Source organism: Triticum dicoccoides, chromosome 2B, assembly GCF_002162155.2.
Source record: "Triticum dicoccoides isolate Atlit2015 ecotype Zavitan chromosome 2B, WEW_v2.0, whole genome shotgun sequence".
Classification (NCBI taxonomy): Eukaryota; Viridiplantae; Streptophyta; class Magnoliopsida; order Poales; family Poaceae; genus Triticum; species Triticum dicoccoides.
The window spans coordinates 522,737,252-522,744,251 of NC_041383.1; the positions used below are offsets into that span (position 1 = coordinate 522,737,252).

A 7,000-nucleotide genomic window follows, 5' to 3' on the forward strand; every position below is an offset into this window, starting at 1 on the left:
TTCCGCTTACGGTCTACGAGGGTACGTGGACAACACTCTCCCCTCTCGTTGCTATGTCATCACCATGATCTTGCGTGTACGTAGGAATTTTTTTGAAATTACTACGTCCCCAACATGTTTTTCCAAACAAAGGGACATGATTACAGATGTAAATCTTGAAGAAAATGAGCAAGGCATTAGGGTGCAGGCAACTTACAACGGGAACATGTTTGAATCAAGAGCAATGCCTACAAAGATCCAGGGACACTCATCGGGGTTCTCATGCTAAAACATTTAAGAGTTCGGTTGCCATGTTCGAGCCGATTATTAAAGTTCTTGAAATTGTCAAAGAAGAAGACACCGGTCGAACAAATAGAGACCAAGCAAATGATCTTCTAGTGTGTTTTCAATGTTTTGAGTTTGGCTTCTTTTTGCATCTCATGTTGACAGTCCTCACTACTACCAACACGTTGTCATTAGCATTGCAACGGAAGGATCAAGACACAGAAATGCCATGAAATGTGTCAAGTCAACAAGAGTTGTTTTGAATGAACTTAGAGAAGATGGATGGGAATCTATGCTAAGTGAAGTCCATGCGTTTTGTGAGAAACATGGTACTGGAGAGTTGGACATGGAAGAAGCATATGTTAATCCAAAAAAAGAGAAGGGAGGTAACCGGAATTACTAACAAATATCACTATAAAGTTGATTGCTTCAATGATGTTTTTGATTGGCTAGTTCAGGAGCTTGATAGTATCAGTGAGACATCCCCTAATGCTTTTTTGGTCAGCGTCTTTGAGTCCACGAGACTCATTTAATGGTTTCAATTTGGGAAATCTTATGATCCTGGCTAACATATACCCTCAAGATTCTGATTTTGGGGATTTTAGGCATCTTGATAATGATCTACGGCTCTATTGCTGATGTGTACATAGATAATAGTTGTTCCAGCATAGCAACAATCATCGAGCTTTAAAAAAATGGTGCGGATAAATAGGCTATGTATCCTTTGTTTTATCGGTTGTTGAAACTAGTGATTGTGTTGCCTATTTTGCTACCTCTACAGTTGAGAGGTGCTTTCATTACTGAAATAGGTCAAAACTTACTCGCACAATTGCCTCAATGATGATAGCTTGAGTGATGATGCTATTTGTTATGTGAAGAAAGAAGAAATGAAAAAAGTCAGCAGTGATCAAGTGGATGACTATTTCAAGGCTCGGAGGAAAAGAATATACTAAAGGTAAAATTTAAAATTTTAGCAAATTTAAGTACTTTGATTTGGGCATTTTACTATGTTCTATTTTAAAATTAAATTTTATTTTTTTATTTTGTAGGTTACTGAACCTTAATGCCTAATGACGTGTTTTGGAATTTGAGAGTGCAAGACTTCTTTTCAAGTAATTATGTCCTTTTCTTGTAGCATTATATTAAGTAGTTTGGTTGTTGCATTTTGTTTTTATAAATCGATTTCTATTATGTTAGGTAATCCATGTTACAATTTGTGAAACACGCCTTTATTTAATGTATTGTTATTTGGTAATATTATGCCATAGTTAAGTGGTGCATCGGGGTAGCATGAGCTCCAGCTCCGCCCCTGATCGTGGCTTAGTTTTTTTCATGGATTTGCTATTCCTCAGACAACAAAGGATAAAATTTGTATCGTTCAATTTCTGGAGACATACAACGCAGAGCTCCGAGGTCGAGATGGGGGTGAAGCGTCATGCGGCGGCATCTCTGGCAAGGCCAATCCGGGACGGTGTCGCTTGTGCAGGCGAGGGTGAGGTTTGGGTGGGAGAACTTTTTATTTTGACTGCTGCTAGGATTGACGGCAACCGAGTTCGAGATAGGGACACCATGATTGACCATGGTGCCCCCTGCGCAGGCTCACTGTGACCACATGTGATACGACGTGGGTGTGTGAGGAGAGAAACAACTAGAGAAGAAACAAGATGAGCCAACCGTTGGATTGAAGTTGAATAATCCAATGGCTCGGGCCTATCGACTGAAACCCCTATTATAATGGAATAAAACTATTTTCATATCGCAAAAATAATAATAAATAGGTGGTATGTTGCCTTTTTTAGATGAGGTGGTATCTTGACCTGACTGAATGTTATCCGAATGAGCGCTATCACAAGATGCCGCAACCCTTGGACTACTTTACCTAAAAATATGGGCGCTCATAGGCGCTGGTGCGCCGGCCCAAATTTGGGCCGGTCGCACCATAGACGTTGGATGCGAGCCGCCCGGGCCGTTCGATCCAAAAAAACGATTCATCCCTATCCCTATCTTCTTCTTCCTCGTGCGTGCCGAGCCTCCTCTCACATCCTGTTGAAGAACCGCGCCGCCCCCCGCGTTCTTCGCGCTCGTCGCCCGCCCCTGCGCTAGTCGCTTGCCTTTGCGCTCGTCGCTCCTGGTCGCCACGCTCATCGCTCGCCGCCGTGCTCGTTGCGCTCGTCGCTCCTGGTCGCCGCCTATTGTAGCAAAAATGCGTCGCCGTCGCCGTAGTCGTCGCCGGTTGTAGCTCGCCGTGAAGGATCGCAACAAATTGAGTCGCTGGTTGTAGCAAACAACGCCGCTGGTTCCGGCAAAAATGACATCATCGCAGGTTCCAGCATTTTGGTTGAAGCTTCCTCTCTGATAGAAGCTTTTTCATCTGCGGGATGAAGCTTTTTTTTAAACGGCTACAACTTTTCATGTGTTCCTAAAAACTGATTGAAACTTTTGTAGTGGCTGGCTGAAGATTTTCAATCTCTGGTAGAAGCTTTTTCATCTGCGGAATGAAGCTATTGATGCTCGTTGAACGGAATTACGTCGACAACGCCCACCAGTCAATCAACACCGTTGAATGGATGTAGCAAAAAACCTCGCCGGTCGTAGGAAAACACGACTGTAGCAAAATCGCCATCGTCGCCGTCGCGAGGTTACAACTCCACCTTGATGAATGTAGCAAAAATCTTCGCCGGTAGTAGCAAAAACCGATTACGGTTGCAGCAAATCGCCGTGCCGCCGTTGCGAGGTTCAGCTCCGCCTTGATGGATGTAGCAAAAAACTTCGTCGGTAGTAGCAAAAACAAACTATGGTTGAAACTTTAATATATACTGTTGAAACATCTATGTCAATAGTTGCAATTCTTTTCCACTTGCGCGGTGTCGGCCGTCGCTCGTCGCACCGCTTGGCTTGCAAGTCGCAGCATCTGGTCCTGGCCCCCATCACGCACGGCTATGGGGACGAGTTTGCAGCAAAAAGCAGGGGCAAGCCCAGTTCAATTCAAGGGTATTCAAGTATTCAGTTGAATACCCATTATATTTGCCAAGAAAATATGTATATATAATGTATACCATGTGTATGTATGGGGAAAAATGAAAAGGATACAGGAAAACAGGCTAGCTAACGATTTCAACCCAAAAACGAAGACTAGCCCACACCCCGACATGGCCCAAGTGGCCCCAATCGCTGTAGCACGCAGGGCCTGATGCACGAGCCACAGATCCATCGATAGGATAGCGCACAAGAAACCGACGCCTCCCATCCCCAATTCTGTTCGCACTCAAAGCGGTAGGGCACGGCTGCTGGGCTGGTCGCCATCGCCTGATCGCACGCACGCAAGGCGGCACAGGCAGGCGGGATGCGCGACCCAGGCATCCGACGGCAGCCATCTGTTGGTCTTTCTTGTCTCGATCCATCCTTAATCCATCTCTACAGTCGACATTAGTGGGCATTGCATTGCCGCATCGAAGGCTCGCTCGATCTGATAAATAATTCGATGCATTTGGGTAGATAATTCGAGATGTTCGTGTATCTTAATACATTTTTATCCTCCGATTTTAAAATTGTCATTTGTTTTCTTGTTTCGAATCTCACCTTAGTTGTGTTAAATTTATGTATCATTACAGGCACTATTGGTTAATCGTGTTGACGCATCAATTGCCGAGTAGGCCGGCCGGCAATGCTACACGTACAAACGATTTACAGGCTTTTACAGGATGGTTAACTTTGATTGGTCAATAGGTGAGCGGGGCGGCCTACCCCCCTGAAAATCAGGGGGGGGGGGGGGGAGAGATTTGTGATTGGTTGTTAGATGGAAGGAGCGTGTAAAAGCGTGTAAATCTTTGTATGTCTAGCATTTTTGATAGGCCGGCTGTGCGAGCCTCGTCGATCACCAACTGTAATATGCATACACCAGTAAGTTTATTTGGCTACTTGGTTATTTTTAAGTGTATCTCAATTTGTAATTTCTTTGCAGTGAATTATAAATTGTTTAGGCATGAGAATTTGAATTTTCCACATGAAATATGGTGATATATGGTTATACACGGCAAAAACAAGGCTTTAAGGTTTGGAAAAATTGCCTTTGAAATTTTGAATACACACTCATCAAATCCTGGGCCCGCCCCTGGCAAAAAGGGCATGTGATTGGGTTTCTGTGCTGGTTTGCAGCGGCCACGAGGGAGCGCACGGCTGCACACGAGGCTGTTGGTGCTCGCCGGGGAAAGAGGATAGGAGGTGGTCGGTTGAGGTGGAAGGAAGAAGATAAGACAAAGAAAAAAAAACATAGGAGGCGTGGGATAGACGCACGATCCCTATAGGTTGATCGAGCGCACATGACGTGACCAGCCGAATCGTTCGGCCGGCGCGCCGTTTTGAAACGTTTTCCTAAAAATATTTGCCTGGACTGAATTGTTTGACAAAAAAAAAATGGTCACGCATCAGTGGGTAAATTAAGTTTGGGCGCCCTACGTACGCGGTGACGCTCTAGTTTGGCAGTTCATTCAAACCCGCAGCCTGGTGACGTACTGCATGACGCGCTGCACGGCACTATTTTTTTTCGAAACGGAGTGCACCGCACTATAAATTGCACCGCAGCATTGCACTGAAAGCTCCAGACCTACTTACTCATTCACCAATCATCAGTTCATCACACACGCAGCGTAGGCACGAACGACATGGCTGCTGCTCCGGTGGTTCTGCCGCGCATGAAGCTGGGCTCGCAGGGGCTGGAGGTCTCGGCGCAGGGCCTCGGCTGCATGGGCATGTCCGCTGTCTACGGCGAGCGCAAGCCCGAGCAGCATGATCGCGCTCCTCCGCCACGCCGTCGCCGCCGGCGTCACCTTCCTCGACACCTCCGACATCTACGGCCCCGCCACCAACGAACTCTTACTCGGCAAGGTTACCTTAGTACAGCCACCCGACGTGTTCCTTGGCTCCTTGCAAGGAGTAGTTGCCATATCATTCGCACGCGAATGTCAGTCTGACCGCCCAGAGTTCTCCGTGTAATGAAGCAGGCGCTGCAGGGAGGGGTGAGGGAGCAGGTCCAGTTGGCCACGAAATTTGGCATCACGGCCACCTGGGAGGTCCACGGCGACCCGGCGTACGTGCGGGCGGCGTGCGAGGGCAGCCTTGCTCGGCTCGGCGTCGACTGCATCGACCTCTACTACCAGCACCGCATCTACAAGAATGTCCCCGTCGAGATCACGGTCAGTACCTACTACGTAGCACTCGTTCAACTTCGTTTCATTTATACAGATTGAGGGTTTGTAGGTATTGGCCACTCTACGTCCTTGACTTCCGTATGCATGTAGATGGGTGAGATCAAGAAACTAGTCCAAGAAGGAAAGGTGAAATACGTTGGGTTGTCGGAAGCCTCCGCGTCCACAATAAGAAGGGCACACGCTGTTCATCCCATCACCGCTGTTCAGCTGGAGTGGTCTCTGTGGTCAAGAGATGTCGAAGAAGATATAATCCCAACTTGCAGGTATTTGCAATGACTACAAACCTACTTTTTCGCAATTTCTTTTCAAAATCAGCTTCATATGTAATACCCCTCCGATCCAAATTAATTGTCGCAGCCCTAGTACAACTTTGTCGTACCATAAAACGCCTCCTTATGTAGTCCTAGAAAGAACTTACAAATTGTTTTCTGCTTCAGAGAACTTGGCATTGGAATTGTGGCGTACAGTACACTAGGCAGAGGTTTTCTATCCACTGGACCTAAACTAGTGAACATGTTACGGGAGGACGATTTCCGCAAGGTAAATGAACCACCCATGATACTTCTTCATGCGGTTAGCTATCTTACTTTTCTCCTTTCTCCCTTTTCTAACAAATGCATCCCAAGATTTCAACCCGATTTTAGAATCTCCCAAGATTTCAACCCGAGAACATGGAGAAGAACGCGGCGATATTCGAGCGCGTGAGCGAGATGGCTGCGAGGAAGGGTTGCACGTTGTCCCAGCTTGCGTTGGCTTGGGTTCACCACCAGGGAGGCGATGTGTGCCCCATACCCGGCACGACGAAAGTTGAGAATTTCAACCAGAACCTGATAGCGCTGTCTGTGGAGCTCACGGCTGAGGAGATGGCTGAGCTCGAGTCCTACGCTGCCATGGATGCGGTCCAAGGTGATCGGTACCACAACACGTTCCTCAACACCTGGAAGGACTCCGAGACCCCTCCCCTATCATCTTGGAAAGCCACTTAATTGGGTATTATAGGAATCAATCACTATGCTGATGCTTCGTATCACTGCTTTGAAATAGTTGCAAATCAAATAATTTCATGAGCACTCCGTGCATGGATGGAATCATGGAACCACCAGTTTTTTGCTAATGTAGCACAATTCCTGCCCATGAGTGTTGAACCTTTTATTATGCCTACAAGGATGTATCCCCTGAGTGTTGAACTTTTTGGCAAGGCTATAAAGGACCTTTTATAACACATTTCCATCCTAAAAACCATTTAGAATTCCAACCTCATGTGAAGATTGTGGTAAGCGTCGGACCTCCGTACAGGGGCCGAGTTACATCAATTGTTGCACCTTCGGCATACATTGGTTGTTACATCAATTGTTACACACACAAGGAATAGAAATAAACAGAAGATTACAACATAGTAAATCTATCTGCCTAATAAGCACATGCTTCGTGCACCCTGATGCAAGTCTTCTGGAAGCCTCTAGAGTCCTTTGCATACTTCGGCCTACGGCGGCGACGTCACTGTGGATTGTGATGACTACCAAAAGGTC

General features: G+C 46.5%; 1 pseudogene; it reads left to right on the forward strand.

Annotated features, from left to right (window-relative positions):
- Positions 1-4,889: 4,889 nt before the first annotated feature.
- Positions 4,890-6,691, forward strand: LOC119364613 (annotated as a pseudogene).
- Positions 6,692-7,000: the final 309 nt, after the last annotated feature.